Source organism: Corvus hawaiiensis, chromosome 4 (assembly GCF_020740725.1).
Source record: "Corvus hawaiiensis isolate bCorHaw1 chromosome 4, bCorHaw1.pri.cur, whole genome shotgun sequence".
NCBI lineage: Eukaryota > Metazoa > Chordata > Aves > Passeriformes > Corvidae > Corvus > Corvus hawaiiensis.
Window position 1 is genome coordinate 61,723,880 of NC_063216.1, and position 23,818 is coordinate 61,747,697.

Genomic DNA, 23,818 nt, shown 5'->3' on the forward strand with positions numbered 1-23,818 from the left:
GTTCTCTGTTACCAGACTCCTTTCTTTCTGGCACTAAATACAAACAGAACATAAAAAATGAAGTGTTCCCTGCAGCTTTTCCTGGTAAATAATTTTATTACTTGGCATTAATCTAGACTTTTAATTAGTGAAGAAGTATACTGATGAAGGCATCTCTCTCTTGATGAGGCAAAAGGTGGGTAGATACCACAAAGAACAGAAGCTAAATGTGGTGGAGAGAGAGGAATATCTCTGATTGCTTTGAACATTTATATTCGTATGTTGACAGGCTCCAGGCAGCAACACAGTTTGACAGCAGATGAGGACAGGTTCTGGTCTCAACAAGGGCACCTACTTAATGGTCAGCACTTAGAAAGGGAACATAATTGCAAGGCCCTTTGGAGAACTTGGCTTGGCATAAAATGGTATCTTCAGGAGTTATATTCTTTGTACTTAGTCTCTAGTGCCCCTCTGGGACAGATCCTTAGTCTCTCTTCTTTTAGCTCTTGCAACTTTTCTATCTTTTTTCATATGAGTCCCAAATTTAGGAACCAGGCTTTAGCAGAACTACGTAATATATCCTGACATGATTTTTTAATAATAGTGGAGGAAATTATGAGGAAACCTATTTTCTGTAGAAAATTATATGAATTATATGAAATTTTTTGATCTTTGAAAAGCCCCAGTAAATCAACCTTCCTTTAATTTTACACTTAGAACAATTGTTCATGAACCATAAAAGAGATAATCTGGACTTGGCCAATGGTGATACCTTTTCCTATTTTATTGTCCTCGGCCTAAATGCTGGGGATGGTCCTCCTTGATTTTGTTCTTCTTTGCTAAGGCAGAGTTGCCATAGCACTGTTCTCTTTCATGAGCATTGTTTTTGCAACTTTCTGGGAGGAAAAGGTGCATATCCACATCCTCTCACTCCAATGGAGAGTTAGTATGTCAGTGAGACTGGTGTTCAGAGCCTATACAGAATGACTGCCTGTTTATTCAGTGCTGGTGAGACCACACGGGGAGTTCTCTGTCCGGTTCTGAGCTCCCCAGACAAGATCGACACTGAAGTGGTTCCAATGAGGAGGGCCACCAAGACACTTAGGTGAGCATATGATGCTCAAAAGAGTCTGAGAGGATTGATACTGTTCAGTCTGAAAGACAAGGCTAAAGGAAGACCTGACTGCTGTCTTTAACTCCTGAAGGGGAGGTTATAGAGAAGATGGAGACAGCCTTGGCTCAGAGGTGTATGGTAAATAGATAAGACACAGTGGGCACAAGCTGTAGCAAGACAAAATCTAACTCAAGGAAGGAAAAAATACATTCTCTAAGAGAATGGTTAAGCTGTGAAAGAGGTTGCCCAAGGCTGTGGAGTCTACATCTTTAGATAAATCCAGAGAGTAACTTGAGAAAGCCCTTAGAAACTGAATTGAAGCTGATCCTGCTTTGTGTAGGGAATGGATAAGATGACCTACAGATGTCCCCTCCAGCCTATGTTATTTTGTTGTAGTGTGACCTCTCTCACTTCTCTAGCTGCATAAGGACAGAATGGGGATCTTGCTACCTACCTCAGAGTACATTCTTCCTCCTCCTCCTGGATAGATTAGTATCTCACATAAAGTTCCCAATGGTATTTCACCAACAGTTGAACAACAAAGGTATGTGAAAGATTATGAAGACCTGATTTTTAACAGATAGTCATCATTATTAATAAACACAGCCCAAGGAGGTGAAAAAAGAAAGCAATTTAAATTCAAACTAAAGTATAAAAATATTTTCATTGGCTTTGTTCTTTTTGTGGGGAAAAAAAAATGAAAACCAGTGCTGTAGCTATAGCTGTTTGTCCCTGCATATTTTATCCATCATTACCTGCATATGAATTGTGCACAAATAGAGAAATGAGGGATATGCAGCATGATTATTAACACTTCAAAGAAGATTCTTCATCACTATGGGAGGCATCAGACATATTCCACTTCTCCAAATCCTTGAGAGTGAAGATCTGCAGCTTAGAATTCAACCAGTGGCTTTCAGCTTTTGACACAGACTGCCTTTATGAAGTAGAATTGAAAGAGTTTTAATGCTTATAGTGGATCCCTCTGAGAAACAGTATAATTGGTATGGCACTGGTCTGCTCTATTCCCTCTGCCTGTAGGGTAACTACTACATTCTCAGATTTCCCTTAAGATGAAAGGACTTTGGCTGACAGATGCCCTATACATTGAACGCATTGCTATAATCCAAACCTGTTTAAGGAGGAAAAATTTTCAGTTCCTCTAGAGTTTTAAGAACTGTGAATCACATATCTGAAGAGAAATAAGAACACCTTTCTAGCTATAACTCAAACTTATTTCTCCTTTTCTTTTATTCACAACTGTTAAATCAACACCTTACAGAGGAGGAAATTGCTAAGAGGTACATTGCTCAGATGGATATTCACGTGCATTACCTCCTGTTTCAATGGTGTTTGGATGTTTAGCTCCAATTTTCTCCTTTTACCCAAAATACTCTTGTCTGAACATTGTTGCATTAGGTTGTGAGAGCAGCTGAGCAGCACATGGAATATTTAGCATCCCTTCATTTCAGTAAAATAAATTGTCTTCTTTTCTATACTTCTCTATCTTTTTCTTATGCTCTATTATTTTTATCTGGTTATCCTTCAAAATATATTCTTCTTACTAGTTCTTACTTGCCAATTTTTTTTTCTTTGTTGTTTCATTTCTATCTCCCAGTTAGTTTTTTGTCCTTGGCATTTGCATGTTGCATTCTGATCTTGTCTATTTATGTATTTCTTCTTATTTCGTCCTTTATTCTGGTTTTCTTGTTTTGTCTTAATCCATCTTTGCCCCTGCCCTTTCTCTCTTTGCTGGTACTCTAATTATACATTCCCTTATTATTTCTAACCTCTCCTTCCATGCAGAAAATTTCTATTTGGTATTTCTGTTTGGAGTGACAAGTCTGTTTCATACCCTACCTCCATTTCTGTTTTGCCACAGATCCTTTCTAGGGAGGATGAGAGTATTTTAGTTTCTCACTTTCAGTTAAATATGTGCTCCATATGCATATATTAATTTTCCATTTTCCTATTCCTTTACTATTGCTCTCTGTTCATCTTCTCCCCTGCAATGAGTGAAATTACACTGTATAGATCAGCTATCAATAAGAATAATATCTTGATGATGCTATCATATTCTGTCTGATTTGTTTCTATTACGTGTAAGTCGAAAAGGTCAGGTAGAAATGCAGAGACATTCAGAGATGAGCAGAATGTTGTGCTCTGCTCTGTACACCAGTACAGAGTTCAGACTGGAATTGTAGCATGGAGAGAGTTTGAATGATGCAACGAACCAAATAATTCAATTAGCCTGGCAATATTACAGCTTGAGAAATGCAAAAGGAGAACTAACCAAAGCAAGAGTGAAGTGTTTGTCTTTTTGAATTTCCCTGAAATTTTATTTTATACAGTCAAGATCTGTGTTGGGTTATTTACACGAAATAAGATTTTGTTTGCATCTAGCTCATACTAGGTCACTTTTTGAAACAGATGAGAAGGGTCTGGGCTTTTCTCAAAAGTTCTAAAATGCGCATAGTATCAGAGGAGAAATAACACTGATCTCTTTGTTTGTATGAAGAGCTAATATTGGGAGTCCAGATTCTAAATCCAATCAAGAAAATATTTTCACTTCACTGCTAATGACTGGATAGTTACAGTGGAGTTCAGAATGAAAGTCAGAGGCAAAGAAAGATTTGTAACAGGTGCAGTGGATAAAAAAAGGAGATGGCAAAGAGCACATTTCTGTATCTTGGCAGGATTTTTCTTTGACAATTTGTTTTTCTTGAGATAGAAGCACTCTTTTTGTGGTTTGAGTTTCTTTATTTCATCAGCATCTTGCTGGAGTGCAGAAAATGCCTTTTTTTTTTTTTTTTGCCTGAAGTACAATGTACTTTAAGGAATGGCTTTCGGAGAGGATGGTTCAAGTTCATCACTAAAGTATTTGCTAGGACAAATAACAAAGACATGACAGCGATGCAGGTTGTATCACCAGAGAAAAAGTTTATTCTATCCAAGAAAATGTATAAATGGCAGATTTTCTTAAAAAAGCTTTTTTTCTTGTAGTTTCATTGTTAATTATAAGGCAAGCATTGTTTTGATCTTCTAAGAAACTATTCTGAGCAGAGGATGAGACAAAATCACACTCTCTGTCACTCTTGACATTAGAGTCTAAGTGCCAGAAAGCCCATACTCCATTTTGTCTTAAAAAATTTCAAGGATTTCTTCATAGCAGTCTTCATGGTGCTGTGTTTTGGATTTGTGACAAAAACATTGTTGGTAAGACACCAGTGTTTTAGCTATTGCTGAGCGGTGCTTACATGGTGTGAGGGCCTTTTCTGTTCCTCACGCTAGCGAGGAGGCTGGGGGTGCACAAAGAGTTGGGAGGGGACACAGCCAGGACAGCTGACCTCAGATGCCCCAAGGGATGTTACAGGCCATATGGTGTCATGCTCAGCATGTAATCTGGGGGAAGATCATGGAAGGGGGGACAACTGGAGTGGTGGTGGTATTTGTCTTCCCGAGTAACTGTTATGCAAGGAGCCCTGCTTTCCTGGGGAGATGGCTGAACACCTGCCTGTCCATGGGAAGTCATGAGTGAATTCCTTGTTTTGCTTTGCTTGTGACCACAGCTTTTGCTTTCCCCAATAAAATGTCTTTATTTCAACTCACATGTTTTCACACTTTTATCCTTTTGAGTCTCTCCCTCAACCCACTGAGGGGGACTCAGTGAGCATCTGCATGGGGCTTAGCTGCCCAATTAAAACAGAACAAATACTGTAATTGCAATGCGCTTCAACTTAAAGGTGTGGTTCCTTTATTGAGTGCTTGAGAAACAAAAATACATGATCCTTTCACAATTTAACTATAGAAACCTGTGTTAATTGTGGTAAATAGGCTAGTAATTTGAACTAAATTACAACAAATAGTCAAGAGACAAAGGCAGGAAAACACAGTAAAAAAGGAGAAAGGAAAAAAATGTTGAAATACTTCAGAAGAGATTTCAGTCTTCTTTCTCTGGTACCTTTGTTTTTCTCTCCTTTCATTATCTTTGGTCACTTGTCTAGATCATGGTTCTTAGAGATGTTCAGTGAACTGACAGGTCCATTAGTTCCTTGAGTCCATTGATTCTCATTCTTTCTTTAAGGCTGCTGTCAGGAAGGTATAAAAAATGGTAAAGCTCTTTGGCTCCCAAAGTGCTGGTTTAATACATTCTTTTAGAAGGTGTCCAATTAGATGCTTTAAATCTACAGGTACAATACCATATAAGAAAAGTTTTGAGCCTTATGCTGCTTTTTGGTTTTAATTTCTTCTTCTCTGAGTGGTAAAAAAAAAAAAACTATGTGAGAAGAACTGACAAAAGTAAAGACCACTGAAAACTCCCTCTTTGTGGAGTCTTATAGACCTGTATGAGATTATTAGCATTTTTCTTCATTAGGCACAATAGTAAATGTATTTTCCATTATTATTATTATTATTATTATTAGGTTAGCATCCTTGAAACTTCTATTCCATTGGTTGAGTAATAATTTTGAAAGTTATTAAGAAAGTGGTAGCTACAGGACATGAATATGCAACCATGTGGTATGATCATGTGAAAAATTTGGAAAGCCAGTCTAAAGCAGACAATATTTCAAAGCTTACAGAAAGTATTTCAGATCCATCCAGCTACTTACTACAGGAACACTTAATTTTTGTTCCAGTACTCTATTCTAAGCATGTCAAGAGTGTGCTCTCCTTCCAGTATCACCCAGCTCAGTTGTACAGTGTGACAGCTCACTCAAGGTCAGGAGAACAGCAGTGTGTGCTCTCTAAAATACAGGGAAAGGGATGGGGAGAAAGGAAAGGAATAGGGAGATACATTTCCAGGTTCAGGTTTGCATGAAGGCTCCTGACACTGGGATGATTTGAACAAGTAATGTCCTGGCTTTGGTGACAGGGAGAAGCAGCATGTACTTGGAGATAAGAACTTGGTCAAATGTGACTGAACATGCCCAGGCTCAGTCCCATGGCAGTTTATTTGAAGATAACTTTTAATGTATACTTCATGATCACTGTGTCAGTAAACTGGAAAAAGATTTCTGTGTTTTACTTTGTCAAACCTTCAGTGTACCCTGCAAGGTCTTGTCACTGATCCAAACTTGCTTCTTAAGAATGGGAACCTTCAATCATGTCCCAAAGTATTTTGTTGAACTTTTGATTCACAGTATTGTATAATTTTGAAATTGCATGCAAAATATACAAATGTGGAAATATTACAGAAAAAATATAGCTTAGGACTCTAATGATAGATTATTGCTGACTGGTTTTCCATTTAAAACCAAAGTTACAAGTGGCTTAGTTACAGCAAAATTTGTATTCAAGTGCTCAAAAACATTAATCCTAAAATAAAGAGCTAATTTAATAATAGATTAAATAAACACATGATCTGTTCAGCACAGTAGGTGATCAGCGTTTAATACACCCTTGCTAAGTTTATGTAAAGTCTAGTCACACCCTTCATTAAGCTATGTTGACAGAGAAGTTCATTTACTTGGACAAATACCAGGATTCAAAATCCAACTCTTAATTATGTTGCATTATATACGGTGAATGAATAAGAGTGTGGACATTAGCAGTGAATAAGACTGTGGACAAATTGATTAACTGCAATTAAAATGCTTGTGGATCTGTAAGACTATTCTACTTGTCTGAAAATGAATACTGCTTTGATGTGCAGCAAAGCATTTACCTGTAAGCTAACTGTATGCAATGCACACTGTAATTAGCAAGATGCATGCTTTGTTTTAATTGCTTCAAACACAGGATCAAACTGCAAAAAATACTACCTGAATGATTGTAACAGGTTTATTTTTCTTATCATTAGTTTTGGGTTGAAAAATAATGTTTCATTGAAGACACTGAAGATTGGAAAAGAAAAGAAAGGCCACTTTCTTACTCTACATAGCTGTGGTAACACCGCAGAAAATATCATGATAGCAACAGTTTTATTCATAGGATCTTACAGAAATGGTATTTTCTACAAAATGAAGTATTATTAGACATTTCAAATATATAAATAGATTTCCATTAAAACACCTTCTAATTACATAGATTTAGTTTCTATTTGCAACAAATATGTATCCGTATGACTGAAAATTGTAGTGTTTGGGAAGAGCTCAAGTGCTGCTTGTGTGCATATACATGTGTGTGTGTGTACATACACTTTAGAAAAAAACCCTCACTAGTGCAGAAATGAGGCACTAACTGCAGCTTCCCAATTCAAATAAATAACAGCTATCATTGCATCTAACCCTTTTGGTGATGGCCGCAAATTCCTTGGACAAATTGAATATGACCAATTAGATTCAAAAGACTGCAATGTAATGAAATGAAATTTACATAAGAGCATTTCTGCTCCTATTTAAACTGCATGAGAATTGAAGAATAAGGAGGCAGACGAAAGCTCCTCACAAGACTTGTAGATACTGTTTTTCTGGACATATGCATTTAAAATAAGGTGAATGAATAAAATCCCCTGACTAATACAAATTCACCCTGTCTGCTTGGGAGAGAGAGGCACCAGAGGCTTGTCATATCTATTGTGCATTAAGTGAAATATTTCATCATTTATTTCTGAGTAATCAAAAGGGCTTTAGCCTAAGTGTAAGTTTGCCTCATTTATACCCTATCACTTTTATTCAAAGCAGTTCTTCTTTATCTTCCCTTTGTAATAGGAACAATACAAGAAAATGCAATTTATGCAGGAATGTAATATTTACAAAAGTTTTTAGGTCACTAAATTTAGTTTTCATGACACAATATAAAAGGGATTTGCTATGTTGCATGCATGAAAAATGCCTTGTTTAGTGATCATTCTGTTATTATGTTGTTCTAAATGCAGAGCTTGATGTAACTGTGCTATTAAAATATATTCCAAAGAATATCCCAGGGGATATTCTCTTGTCATCTTGGCTCAAGCTGGTGCATAAATTTCCAGTAGTAAAGAAATATTTTAAGTTAATCTTCTCAGGAAGTAGCTGAATGGTCCTCATGAGTCCTTCCAAGGCTTATAAAGATATCGTTTCAGAAAGAACTTCTTCTAGCAAGATGTGTATTATATGAATTCAAACACATAATTCCCCCTATAATTAAGTGAAACTGTACTCACAAGTTCCAAGACCTACAGTATTTCAATGTAGGCTTCATGGATCAGAATGAAATCCTGAAATCACTAGAAATAGAACAGAATGAATTAATTCTGTTTGAATTTTTATTGTAATTCAAGGTGTATTCAACCTAATTAAATGTCCCAAAGGAAATCCCCTTTTATGTACAAAACTAGGTTTTATCTAGGAAGACACACATCCTCCTGAAGTGAAGCAAGATCTCTGCTGGCATAAATTTGGAATGTAGGTTCTTAGTGTAATTTTACACAGTTGAAACTGCCAGGAATTAATTATTTATAATTTCCCTGCTGCATTTTGTCTATGGGATGACACAAATAAGGAAACAGTGGTCGTGTCAGCAGTGCTTTGTCACCAGTAAAAAGTATCACATAGCCAAGTATTTTCACACTTGACAATAGTGATCAAGGAAATTGAGACCAATTTGTATCACCAAATATCACAGTGATATGTGGACCAATAGGGTCGGGGTTTTCTCTGAAGACAAGAACTGATCCTCTTCTGTGGAATCCTTTAAAGAACAGAAAAGAAAGAAATGTGTAGCTGTCCCCAGAAACAGGATATTTGGGTTGAATGTGCAGTCTTTGTAAAGGCTCTATATATTGGTTTTCTCAAATCCAGAACTATTCTATGAAAGCTTAATTCAAGGAATAGATGAGCCATTAAGAGTGAAAGATTATTAGCACTCCTTTTTTATCCCCTTTTAAAAAAGGTCCTTTTTTTTTTTTTTTTTTAATCATAGCACTGTTTTCTTTCCTGAAAGGTTACAGCCTTTCATTTGTCCCATTTCTTTTCCTCCACCCTGTAATCCTTTGTAGGCACATATATGCCTGTTTTCTCACAGATATTCCTCTAGCATGCATTATTTCCTTTCCCTTTAATCCTCACAGGCTGAGATCAAGTTTGTATAGAAAGCCTCTGGTTTGTTGACATGGATCACATGTCTGCCAGGCTAGCTGGACAGAATTCAGGGTGGATGAAAACTATATATCATGTAGCAGGGAAAAATTACTAAATTCACATTGTCATAGCAAATGAGGATTAAAGCCATTTCATTTATTAATGATGTAATTATATGAGGCTCAGAACTATACATTCAGGGTCAACCAAGAAAGTCCCAGATACAGTGAAGCACTAGACATACATAAATTTCTGAGCACCCTCCTATTGCTAATCCACCAAAGGTATTACTCCCCCCAGCTTACACTCACACAGCACCACACTTAGTAAACACCAGTAACTGCTTGATCCATTGATTGTCCTCTTGCTCTTCAATCCAACCTATTGAGGAGGATGTCCCCCAGATAATTTTCTTCCTTTCCTTCACCCCTTGTGTCTGCACTGTCTGCCAAAGATGTCTATCAGCCGTCTGCCAAAGGTGAGCCCTGCAAGCCCCCCCCCCCGATGTTATACAGGCCATCTTTTGTATAAGGCTTGTCTTCAAGAGTAACTTCTAAATCTTTGACTACAGTATTTAGTGACAGTTTTCTCAGACCCTGCAGGCTTTGCTGAGTTTTTGCATATAAGCCTTTCTCACTGCTCACTTCTTTAACCTTGCCACACCAAAATGGCTGGAGATTACAGAGATACAAATTAATCTTCAAGCACAAGAAATCAGTCAGCACAGATTTGTCTATTCTGAGTGCCCCTTTGTGCCTCACTTTTTGTTTCTAATGCCTATAAGCAGAAACAAATCTAGGAGGGGAGAAATACAGAATACCTACTGAGAAATACTTTGTGGATTAATACCTGGAAAGATCTGCAAGGAAATTTTAGACAGAACTCAGAGTCAAGCTCATGAAATATGAAGCAAATACCGGTCAGTTTGGTGTGAGTAAAGATAAGGTGAATAATGAAGGATAACTTCAGTGACAAAGGCTAATTGACCTCGTCAAGATTGAGCCTAAACATCATCCGTTCATATGTATGTACTTATGGAAAGATGGAGACATGATCTATCTAACCAAACAACCAGAGATTACTTAAAAAATATTAAAACATAAAAATGAAACACTTTAAGAAAGGGTAAAAAAGGCCATTGAGAGGAAAAGAAAGAGAGTTTTAGAAGTCGTAACTGTCTATTCATTATTTTAATCAAAGACATGCTGAACTGTCATTAAAAATAGACAGTAGAAATTGAGTCATCTAATGATCACAAAAAGAACTGGTTGTAATTTATAAACCCTATTTCTTAACATATACAAACTCTTTTCTAAATCACACTTCACAACAAAATCATAATTGCAATAAGACACTCCTGTGTGTGAATTATGGAGTATTATTTCATACCTCATTGCACCAATGGCACTTGTTTTTAACTGCACGCCAGGTATGAAATAGTATTCCATTATTCACGTCCCACAGTGTCGTGTTACTTATCCCACTTATTTGTTTCACATATTTTTTTGCATTCTCAGCATTTCACAGTCCACTCTGAATGTAAAGGAACAACGCAATGTGAATGCTTAAAGCTCCTGTTGGAAAAGTATTTTAGACCTCATCCTGCAAATAGTTGTTTTGTTGGGTTTTTTCCCCATACTTAAACTTATAAGATCTGAAAGACTGAAAGTTTATGAATCCTTTTACAGTTTGTCTACTAAGTGCTTTCATTGCACAAGCCCATTTTTACTGATTTTGATGGTTTTTTGTGTTGTGTTTTTTTTGTTTGTTTGTTTATTTGATTGTTTTTGAATCACAGTGTTCTGGCCTATTGTGACAGTACAGAGTGCTTACAAGGCTTTTTATCAGAATATGCAGGTGACAGAACTAACCCCATTCTGAAAGCCTGGTCTGAGGAATACCACCAGACCCTGAGCACTGACATGCATCAGAAAGATTTGTCATATTCTGAAGTCTAAATGTAAGGCATTGCATTTAAATTTGGCATTGCTCATCTGAGATCTATAGATTTATGGTGGAGAGGAAACACAATTTATTTAACTTGTAAAACCTTGCAGATCTACAAGAATAGAAGAAATAGCTGTACAGATATAAGTACAGATATAACAAAATGTGCTGCATGCAAACTGATTTAGAATTGGTAAATCTAAAGAGTGTTTTGTCAGTATTCATTTAACACAATTTCAAAGAGATGTGGAGCTAAGCAGTTCATTATATTATTTTTTGAAACTGAGTAGAACTTATTACATCTTTGCCCACTTTACAAGAACAGCTCTTTCCAGATATATTTAGTTCTTTTTTTTTTAAGTACTTAGAGTCTTTATCTTCTTGCAAGTTATGTTAGAAAATATCTATTGAATTTGATCTACCTTCTGTGCAGTTAGGGATACACAGTACTGCTGTATTTAGAGCACAGCTATATTTAGCTTGAAACAATATAAAAATAAACTGTGAAGTTACTTCAGAAAGAACTTTTTAGGATGAAAATAATATCCTAGGAGATCTGTTGAATGGATTCAGAAGCAAGATAACACTTGGCTAAGAAATGAAGTTGAAAGGCTTGTTAAGGCAAACCTATGTGTTGGAGCTTGGCTTGAAAAACTACAAAAGCAAGAATATTCAGACAAAGTAGATAATTTTGACTAGCCAAATGATCAAGTAGCTGACCAGCCAGGACATGGATAGATGATGTTGTTTATCTTATGAAAGTAGAAAGAAATATTCCAAGTAAATAAAAGAAATTGGTTTGTCTTTCACACCTTACCAATCCACAGAAGAAAACATAAAATACAGCAGCAAGAGACTTATAGTATGTCCTGATTCTTTACATCAGGAATACAAACTCTCTTTACTGAAGTCACATATAAAAATCTATTTACTGAAGTTTAATATCGGTCATAATCTGGGACTAAATCTTAAGTAATAAGTAGACAAGAATTTTCAATGAACTATTATGTTATTTTTCTACAAAAACTGTAAGGCTGCTAAAAGTGAAGTTATTGGTAGAATCTGTTCCGCAGTGTTGATAGGCTGCTTTCTCAGCTGAAAATTTTAGTGAGAGACATCTGTTCCATATTACTCAGAAATACAATAGCATAATAATGTAATCAATAATGAGTAGTATACACATAATTTGTGGGAAATTTTATGCCTAATTTTCTTTATTCAATAGTCCATTGAATTTATTACCTCTGATTTGGAAAATTCATGCTCAGGATTATGGCAGGGACTGGAGACCAGCCTTGTATGTTTCCACATGACTGTTATAATCACCAACAGAGTGCGATGGCTGTAGACTCTGCATCTCTTACGTGTTTTACTTTGTATTTAATGTGATAAGAGTTTGGGTTTTTTAGAGAAATTGAAAATATTTTTTGAAAAATCCCATTTTTTCCAGATATGAATTCTGAAGTACATGAGAGAGAAAAGGTAGCAAAATAGGTAATTAATCCTACCAGTCACTCTGGCAGTAATAAATTTCCAAGAAGGAGGAAGATAGCTCTGAAGATGTTGCTATGCAACTGCTTTCAAATGTATATAAATCTGTTAGTTGCTGTTGTTTGTTTATTTTTGCAACCAGTATTCTCCAAAGGAAAAAGTAAAAAATCTAGGCCTGGAACTAATAAGTGTAGCCCACCGTTACCATTTGACGTTACACATATCAATTTGACATTTGGTATTAAGTAGCTGTGCTTCGAAGCTTAGCAAGCTCCATGTTGAAATGGTTTCTCTGCTTAGAAACTGCAGTCCCGTTCCACTCAGTGGCGTTGACTTCTATGACCTTTGAGCATAAAGCACAGTGAATTTGAATTAATTTCACCACAGTTACCCTTTCCCAAAGTGTATTTAGGCAGGCTCACTCAGTGTCCCCAAGTAACTCATTCCAATGCCCTTTATCACTCAAAGGAAACACTTTATATTTTGGGCTTTTTTACTTAAGGGACCCTTCTGTCTCAGTCTGACCTGCCTGTCGAGTACAATAATACCCTTGAACTATCTCTCACCCTGTCTCAGCCCATCTCTTTTCTTCATTTCCACAGCAGAGTTGTATTGCCTGTGAATTCTCATTACTGTTCTTGGCTGAGATCTGCAGTTTCTCAGACACTGCAGGGACAGGCATTGAAGAGTGTAATACCAGATTTAGTGTCACTTAACTACTGGGAAAATTAAAGTATAGCTTTATTACTGCATCTACTGCCAGCCCAGGGTGCACCAGGAGACCTCCTTTACCTCACAGGCGGGAGTTTTGGCTGCCGGGATGCAGGACCAGCTGAGAACTGGTGCTGCTGAGGGTGGCACCTTCCCTTCTGTGACTCTGGGACATGCTCCTGGACACCATGAGGTGGCCATGGCCATGGCTTTCCCCTGTGGCTGTCCCAGCCCAGTGGGGACACTTCCAGCTGAGCTTCTTGCCTGCTCCCCCTCAGCCATGGCCTGGTCTCTGCCTGTCCCTGTCCTGTCCCACCCCAGCTTTCCTCTGCTTCCCTGATGGCCCTGCCAGGTGTGATGGGCCCTGGCTGCTCGGCCCTGCCCTGAGGCCCCTGGAGTGGTGGCTCCCAGATCTCTGGCCCTGCCCTGGTCATCTTGAACAGTGGGCACTGCCTGAGGGTCACAGAGTGGCTGGCGTTGGCAGGGGCCACAGGAGGCAGGAGATCAACACATCCAACCCTCCTGCTCTGGCAGGACATCCTGGAGCAGGTTGCCCAGGGCTCTGCCCAGTTGGGGCTTGATGGTTTCAATACCTCCTAGGTGCAGATGCCACAAACTCTCTTGGGCTGCCCTTACTGTGCAACAGTTGTGGTTTACACCTAGCAGTATTCAAACAACTCATGACCCCATCATATGTCTGGGTGCTGAATATGAAGTTTAGACATTTAACTGAATAAAATCTGAGGATTTAATTGTAAGACATATACCCTCCTCACTGCAGTCTCTTCAGAATTTCTTACATTTCAGACTTCTGCCTGCCTGCTATACCTGGTGGTCCAGAACATTTTGCTTGCCTGGCAGCCAAGAATCTCCTTCTCCAATGGGATCATTTTGACCCCAATCTTAAAAAGACAGTCCAAGAACAACAAAACCAAGTGGTTTCACCTCCATGGGATGATGACACTAACACAGGTTTTTGAAAAAAAATCAGCATTGTGGTATTTTATATTTAAGAATTTGTTTTTGTGAGCAAGAAACAGAAAACTTTAAAGCACATCTGTTGGATCACTCCTTTCCGAATAAACAGTGAGAAAACAAACCTTAAAAACCCTAGCACAGATAGATAGGTTAACTTGTTGCAGAGCTACCAAGATGCTTCTGTATATTTAGACCACTTAAACAAATAATAAAATATCTAAAACAAGATTTTTAAGAGTTCTTTACTTTTCAGACTTAAATTTTTAAATTTAACTTTGAAATTCTTATGCCCCCTTCTGGATCTCTTCCCTTTCTCTAATATAACACACTAATAATAATTCTGTAATTATACATACACACACATAATGTACTAGTTTGAAAACAAACCAGTGGGAGGCACCAAGTCAGAATAACAATTTAATGGGGAAATTAAAGAAAAGGAAAAAAAACTAAAAGAAAACACTGGTTCAAACTGACAAAGTCAAGATACAACCTGAGTCCCTGTTAGGCAGGGTGGTGGTAGCAGTCTGGTAGAATGGTGGCTGCAGTCTTCTGAAGCAGTGATCCTGTAGAAAGAGGGTCTGCTCTTCCTCAGAAAGTCCAGTGGTGGCTGTGTAGCTCCTGTCCTCTAGAAATCCAGAGAAAAGGGTGTCTCTGGTGTTCAGAATCTCAGATTATATCCACGATGGGATGCTTGGTTCCTCCCTCTGGGTGGAGCATCTCACAATGGGGTGATGAGTCATGAGGCCAAGTGTTGATTAGGCTCATTAACAGAAGATAGTCTGGAGGGAGTTATCTCTGAGTCATGCAGCAGGACAATGATGGGCCATTAACAGCAAGATAGTCTGGGAGGAGGAGGCAAGGAAACACTGCCCCACCTGATTTCAACAGCTCATGAGGATGGTAATAGAATACACTGCAACCTAGGACACACACATATATATATATATAATTTTTTTTTTTCCTTCTTATTTCTAATTATACAATGAACTTTTCAGGGCAAGAGTCTTGAGCCTGCCTAAGATAGTAACATTACCTAGCAATCACAGAACTGTCAGAAAGACTTGCATGGTTAAAGGAAGTAACTGTGAAAGCTGATCAAGTGGGAAGGACTTTCCTGGTCTGTCTTCATTCTTATGCTGCTGATGTCTTGGTAGGGACTGTGAGTACCTTAAACTAGTAAATTAAATAACATTACTGGTTCCCATCATTTAGTCTTTACCTCTTTAGTTCTCCATAAAGAAGAATTATGACTATGGGACAGTATCTTTGTATTTCTTTTGGCTTACATGTTCATAGAGAATTTTTTAGGGATGCAAGATTAAGAGCTTTTTTTATTAAAAGAAGTCACAGAAATTCACCTGATACTTGTGTCAGAGAATGTTAATGCCATCAATAGCTTTTGAGCCTACTCTTGGCTCCACCTGAGGGACCCCGATAGAATTGTCATCTGCAACAATGGACTTCAGTATTTTTCCTCTGTTCCTCATTAAAAGATTACTGATTACAGACTTCATGACAGGGTATTAGTGATCTTTTAGATTACTTTTAGATAGAAATCTTTTAGATTTTAGATTAGTTTAGATTAGTTAGATTTGAGATACTTTGTAAACCAGACGTTTTTCCATAAGAAAACAGTGAATAGAGTGGTAAGACACATTTTTTACTTTAGTTTTGATAACTAGAAAATACATTATACAGATAAAAGTATTCTTAGTGATACTAGTAATGATCTCTCTGAATAAGTGTATTCATAGGTGTTGATTGTTGCTGTAGAAGAACTTCATGTTGGTAGGAAACTCATTGAACAGACTAATTGTGGAGTAAACCCTCAGACCAAAAGACTGCCCCATGGCTAGCAGAACCTGCAAAGTTGTTTTACCAGCTAAGTAGTTAAAGATGTACAATGAAGTTAGACAATAAGCAATGAATGAAGCTGTGAAGTATATGGTCCTTGTACTTAAATTCACATTGTCTTCCTGCTTTTGCCATCTTTGTTATCTAAACAAAACAAAACAAGAAAAATCCCACAAAAACACCCAAGTCTTCCCCCCCAAACCCCCCCCCCCCAAAAAAAAAAAAAAACCCCTCAACCCCAAATCTCTTAGTGAGAATAGCAGGAAATACATATCTTAATACTAGTCCTTTTGCCCTCCAGTAAAGTTCTGGTTATTGTAGACAGTCTTCAATCCACATAAAAACGTAACACTTTTTTCTTATCTTTATTTTCAGTTTTCATAAATATTGATCTCATATCTATAGCTTTTTGAAAAACAAGTTAAAATGAATCTTTTCCAGGTATTTCAAAAAGAAACTCTTAGGAGAGAAGAAGCTATAGAGCCTGAACAAGTCCCATGTGGCCCAAAGCACCAAACACAGCTCTCTGATCTTCAGGGCTCTGGGAAAATTTTAAGTTACAAAGCATCTGCTTCTTGTCTCTTTCTTACCTTCTCAATCCTCACCCAAAAGCAGCCCAAACCCTCAAGTGTATATCTTAAGGTAGAGATTATTCTTATCATGTGTGCTGCAGCCATAGGAAAGGAACAGACTTTATCACTAAAGAGAACTTGGAGATACCACTTACGTTTTTGACATGCTTCCAGTAAAGTCAATGAGAAAATTTTCCTCTAGCTACAGAAATAGTATTTCTTCGAATATTCTCACAGGTTTTCAATATGTGAAAAGGTAGGTAAACAAGGTTTTTGTCATGATTATGTCCTGTCTCTTGTTCCTATGGAAGCAATTTGTACAAGAAAAAATATCTTCAACGTTACAAAACTTTCACCTGTTTCTTATCATCAGCAAAACATGTAAAGGAAAATACTTGTTTGCTATTTTAGCAGCTTCAAGTGATACCAAATAGAAAGTTTTCTTCAAATTACCAGATAATGGCTCATCTTGGGAGCAATCCAAGGTATAATCTTTAAGTCTTTTCATTCTTTCTTGAAAAGATGCTTCAGACCTTAATTTTATCACCAATATCAAGATACTCATAGTATAACAGATTATAGGTCATTATTAAATTTTCAAATTATGCTCAATATTCCTATCTTTTTTTTTGCTGTGCAGCTCTATCAGGTGGTTATTGTATCTTTGCTATGAGGGAGGTTATATTTAAGGAAAAGAATTGGCTTATATGATAACAAGTTACTGTTTGCTGAGCCGGGAGGTTTTTCCTTATCCTGTGTTTCTCTGATTCTTATACTCTGGTCCAAAAAGACATTTCTCTATCTGAATAGAGGTTTGGAATCTGTTCCTCAACCAGGGTCTGCAAGAAGTTCCGTATCAAACAGTTATCCCTGAGATATTGCTTAAATCCATGTAAAGTCACATAGCACTAAAGTTGTGAATGTCCTCTGCTCCCTCAAAGGATAAGGAGGGCTTGTAAAACATGGGTTTCTATGTAACAGCTTTGGAGTATTATATTATGCAGAGCATAACAGCATCAGTTTTTCCTGTGAGTAAAACTGGTGATAAAGTCTCAGAGAAGAGGTAAATTTCTTCCTCCAACCTCCATAAGCCCCTGCCTTTGATGTCTTTTCTGAACTGCTTACGTTGACTTCAATTGCAAATCCAGCTCATTATTGGCTTTGAGCTATTCACTTCAACAAAGCCTTTTGATTAACCAGAATCTAAGAGTGTGACTCTCCCTGGTATTCCCTAATTCATGGTAAGCACTAAGAACAACGTTGCTGCTGTAAATGACAGTGGATCAGACAAAGCTTTTATACACATCAGTTACCTACTATTGCAGGCCTTGCTTGAAATGCCTAGTGTTTAACAAAATTCTACCATGCAGCCTTGTGTCACACTGTAAAGGGAGTATCAGGATGACTGCACAGATGTTCCTGCAACCCCTACAAAACCCAGGCCTTTACCACAGAGACAAATCCTCCTTAATGGATTCTATGCATAATAAATACAGACTTAATGATGAATATCTAAAATTACTTAGGGTGATAAGGCTATTTTTCATCCTCTGCATGTTGTAAAGGGAGAAAATTGAGAGACATATGCTATTAAACTACAGAGGGAAAACTGCAAAGTTCCTGTGTGAGCAGAATATTTTCATGGTTTGTTTGCTTTTATAAATATTTGTTAACACCTGAACATCTTTGAAGGTTTGGACACTGACAGTCATTCTAAATAGATAAGCCTGTTTACAACACAAACAAGGGGATGGTGAATGTCATTTGATTTTTCTACCATATTGTGTTATACTTACCTTGGAAGAATTTGGTCATCTAAACATTATTATAAAGTGTGAGAAAAGCTGGAAAATTTGAAAATTCTATTCTGTTGCAAATGCTGAAATTTTTATTGTGACTGCAAGTAATTGATGAAATAGTTATATTAGTAACTGGGTTAGAAATTGAAATATTTATATTGTAAAAGAACAATATTTCTTCAATTTATTTTATTTAAGGAATGTGTTGTAAATAATAGACTAAAAATGCCAGATAATATTATATTGTGATGCAAAGTGTCATATTTTATTTCATTATGTTACTTTGGCTTGACATAATGCACAGTTGATGTGACCTTTAAAAATTACTCAGGTAAAAACCTTCAATTTCATCAAATCATCATTTTCTAACATGATGCAGTAAAACTTTCTCTAGCAACATTAAAATACATGTGAGGACTGTTAGGTTAATGAGCCTCATCTCCTTTGTCTTTATCCAAGCAATACACCATTACAACAGCTGAGGATCCGTCCTGAGGTTCCTCTTCATCCTCTTGTCAGTCGATGTTTTTCCTTTTATCATTATTTTGGGAAAGCTAGGTCAAACATCTGAGCTTTATGTTTTGGTCACTCTGATCTCTGTCACAGCGGATTTCTTAGTCACAAGCCAGCTGCTGAGAAAACTGTCTGACATCTCATGGGTCTTACTTTGATGTCTGACATTTCCAGTTCCCCAGAGGAATACACTTGTCATGAGAGGTCATGATCAGGGAGACTGGAAGCATCCATGAGGTTGCCAAGGCCCATCACATGCTGGCCTTTAAAGAGCAGGACTGAAACACTGAGCCTCAACTGTATTCAGCTGGGAGCCAGCACTGAGAGCAGGGATGCGAGTGATGCACTTTTGATGGTCACGTCTGCCAAGCATTCACAGGTTGTTGCATTCTGCAAAACATGAATATTTGGAAAGAGAAGGTGAAGAAAAAATAAAAAAAGGACCTGAAATATCTGATGTATTCTAGTGATCTAGTTGTACTGTGCCCTTGAGAGATGAAGGCCTGTGGAGGAGGTGTGGCTCATACAGGCTATTTAGTCACCATCCAGGGCCTGTCCCACCCAGTCAGGAGCAGGAAAGGTGTAGGATGCCAAGACAATCCCAGCCTCAGGAATCAGGGATGGGCTGAGGTAGGAGTGGGATGTGGGCCCATGGGATGGACAGGGCTGTGGAGACTGGCCCTGCTGCAGCATTTCTGGGCAGGGACAGATGCCCCTTAGTGGGCTGGAACGTGGTCCTGGAGCATAGACAGGATGGGGGGAGCCACAAGCAGAGCTGGGCAAGGACAGTCAGGGCTCTTGGTGGCTTCCAGATGCTAAGAGTACAGTGCTGTGATCTGTTACTGCAGGTGAAAGTCTTATTAATTGTAAATCTTTGCCAGTTGACTATTGGAGGAGAAAATGAAGCTTTAAATCAATGATAAAAGTTTTTCTTTTTCCTGCAAACGGACCTGAGTGAATTTGACAAATATTAGTGACAATGTAAAGGTTTTCATTAGTAGCATCTAGATGTTTTTAGCAGACATACCCAAATGTTCTAAACAAAGTTCAAGTCTGGTCAGAAACCTCCACGCGTTCTCCTCACAATTTTAATTGAAACACAAATTAAGACAATGCATGAGACAGTTAGAAACCGTCCATCAGGCCCTGAAAACCAGCTGCGGTTCAAAGATTTCCCTCTGGAGTTCACTGCTTCCAAAAAGAAGGTGGTAGTTTAACAAAATAAGGGTTCCTAGGATGTATAGCAGATGTCAACAAAGACATACAGAACTGGAATTTTGTTTTCTTTCTAATAGTTTTATTAAAATCTAAGAGGCTCTATCCAAGAGCATTTCATACAATCTCTTAATGTGATAAACATTAACAAAAACATAACAAAATGAAAACAAGATTTCTAAGAAACCAGCCTAAACTGGTTTCTAGCTTCAGTTGATGGTAACTATAGCCAAACTCATGTTCAGTGAAAGTTAGCCTTTCTGTACTTATTTCAAGCAAGGGTAATTGGGCTTCATGCAGAGTAAGACTAGGGAAGCTGGCAAGATTCCCTTCACCATGCTACTACCCAGGAGATATGTTTTCATTTGTTCAATGCAGTTATCTCTGTGGAAACAAATACGTGTTATATTCTTGTACAAGTAGGACTTCTGGAAACTCATTTAAAGTTGTCCCTGTGTTTTAAAAGGGAAATATTGATCTATTTTAAACCTGCAAAGTTAAGTTGACTTTAATGGCAGTGATTTTAATGTCACATGGAAAAAAATGACTTTGAACAAGGTTTGAATACCTCTTTGTTGTCAATAATTTATGGTTCATAACTGAAATATACTTCTATATTTAATGCTCAGAATAAATATGGGATCTTTAACAAGAAAAAAGAACAAATTTGAGGAGTGAATGGTACACACTGTTAATATGATACAAATAACTTAGACCCTGGGGAACTATTTTTCAACCCTAAAAATACCAACAAGGCGGTGTGATCTAAGAGTTGTAAAAGCAAAATAAATCTAAGAGCTTGGAACTGACTTTCTAGTGTTCAAGAATATAAATTGCTGCTGCTTCTTGAGTTGACATTTATTTACCATTTTGCAATATGAAAAAGAGCCTCAAGATTAGAACAGAGAAAATTATGTTCCTGTTCCTTTGGCTCCTGGGAGGATTGTGTTTTAGAGATAGCTTTAAAGGTACATGGCCACTCTTAAAGGCCAGTACCTCACTTAATGTAGTTTATTCATAAATGAACTTTTGTGGAATCACTCAGCCAGAACTAAAGAAATCAACCAATTTTGTTGCCTACTAAATAATTACTTATTCCTGAGGAACATTCAGAAATAGAAATAGCATGTAGATGATGTTGTCACTTTGGGGGCTGATAAAAACTTCATATTAAATTCCAAAGTCCAGCTGAGGATGCAGCTAAGACATGCAGCAGTTCCATATCTGAAGCAGCACTGTTTTAAATCAGGTGAGATTTTCCACAAAGAGCACTATAATGAAAAAAAGATAATTTACTGTGTTCTGGCTAGACTGCGTTTTTTTGTCTACAAAGATTCATTGTAACTGTTTACAATATTAATAGACTTAAACATCTTTTATTAATACTGCTTTAGGTAGATTTCTATATAATATTTAAGCAAGTGTCCTGACCAAGTAAATATATGAGCAAAAATAAGAGGGATGAGATTGTAATAAAATACATAAGGGTCTTAAAAGGAGGGTTGCTGCACAGCTTTGAATTTATATTAGCATTTAGGTAATAAAACATTTATACTCAGGTTTCAGGCCTGTAAGAAATAACAGTTTTTGTAGCTGTTTAATTAACAGTGATTGACCCAAAAGACACTGTTTATTTTATCCTAATACAAAATATATTTTGTTTCTTACAAGTCTTGCTGAATTTATTAATAGATTTTTTTTTTCCTTTTCTGGCAAGTTCTTATAATCTAAATTGCCCTGAGAGACGACAGGGTGTGAGAGGAATATGTTAAAATTACCAAATAAAGCATGGAGGTAGAAAACGTTAATTAAGTGTTAGTGATATGTCATAAAATTAGTATGAAAAATGACTAATACAAAAAAAAGCACTGTGTAGCATGAAGGAAGTTGAGTGTTTTGAACAGGGATCAGTGCCAGAAAATTCTTACTCCTAATAATAATGTAAGGAAGATTTAGAAAAAATGGTCTCTGAAACTGGGAACCACAGAATTTTATTTTATCTGCTATGCTACTACATGTTGAAAATTGTGGGAATTCTGGACTTGAAGACTGGTTTGCCACTGAGAAGTGTGGTGTTTTAATTTAGTAGCTGATTTTTCTGGGAAAGGCCAATGGTCAGTAGCTGCAACTCCTTCCTCCTCACTGCCTCAAAGGGAAGGGCCTTTCCCTGCTGACATGCAGGGACAGGCACGGCTGCTGTCTCAGACGACTCATTGTAATGAAAGAGCTTTTTCAACGCCTCTCCCAGGTATCCTCTGGGATGGTGATTGCAGTCACACAGAGACTCACTGAAATCACAAGTGTTTTCTGCAAGTCCAAATCTGCTTCTATTTAAAACAGTTTCCAAACCCAAGTTTTATGTGAGAAGAACAACTTACACATCTCTGTAGCACGTCCTAGTATATGAGCTTTGCAATGAAGTAGGAAAGAGCACAATCACACTTTTATTGTCTGTGTGTCAGAAAATATCTTGATATTGTGCTTTACATTTCTGCCATATGTGGTGCTTATTTAATAGGAGCTATAAAGCATAACCAAAGATAAGCACAGGACATTTTGGGCAGATGTCTCATTTTGTTGATTGCTGAGGAGGGTTCTTGGGTAAGGCAGCTACTTTAGTCACTCTAGAAGAGCAATTACCTTTGATCTGCAGCCATTCAAATGGGGCTGTAGTGCTAGATCACATAGGCAGTTTAGGAACAACAAGAAAAATCGCTGTGTCTGGAACAGACTAAATGACCCTTCAATCCAGAATCATGTCTTTGATAGGAGCCATCTCTAGAAAAAGATAAGAAAAGGCTTCATATAGAGTGGTGCTTCCCTTGATAAATGCCCTTGCTTTGGAGAAACTGTAGTGCAAGTATTTCCTGAGGTGAAAGCTGTTGCTGCATCTTTTGACTAATAGTCCTCTGCACACCTTTAATCCGTGATTTGTGCTACTGTCTTTGCAAGCATTTATAGTTTTGACATGCACAGCACTTCATGACAATGTGTTCCACAGGTTTAGGACCTGTGTAGAGAAGTGTGCTTCCTTTGTTCATTTCAAACCTTCAGCTTATTTAACAGGAGGGTATAAAGCATAATCACAGATCAATATAGCAGAGACACAGGGCCGTAATGGAACCTCCTAAATACAACTGAGTAAAAATAAGGTAGAAACTTAGAATATGATTAAGTGATTCTTGTCATTATAAATCATCTATTCTCTCCTAAATTAACATCCTTAAGGAAAACTGAATCTGAAAAATCAATTGAAATGTGGTAAATACAAATGTATACCAGATCAAATATCTTTCTTGAGTGACCCTATTGACCTCCCACCTAAGATAACTGAAAAATCTCTTAACGGGCAGCCCAGAACACTAAAATTCTTGTCATTACTGATACCGTCCAGCCTTATTTGTAGTTGTAGTAGTAGAAAAATTTCAGTGAATTCTCTCCAGGTCTAGGGGTAATTGAGCTCTTTTCATTAGCTTATTACTGGAGGCAAATGCTAATAAATCAAGCCTATAAACAACATTTCTCACCAAAGGTCTACCAAGCCAAGGTTTGTGGTAGAGTACATAAGTGTTCCCTCTCGTGTACTTGAGTGTGAACTCTGAGACTGTCTGAACATGTGCACTAGGACTCTGGGCTGTT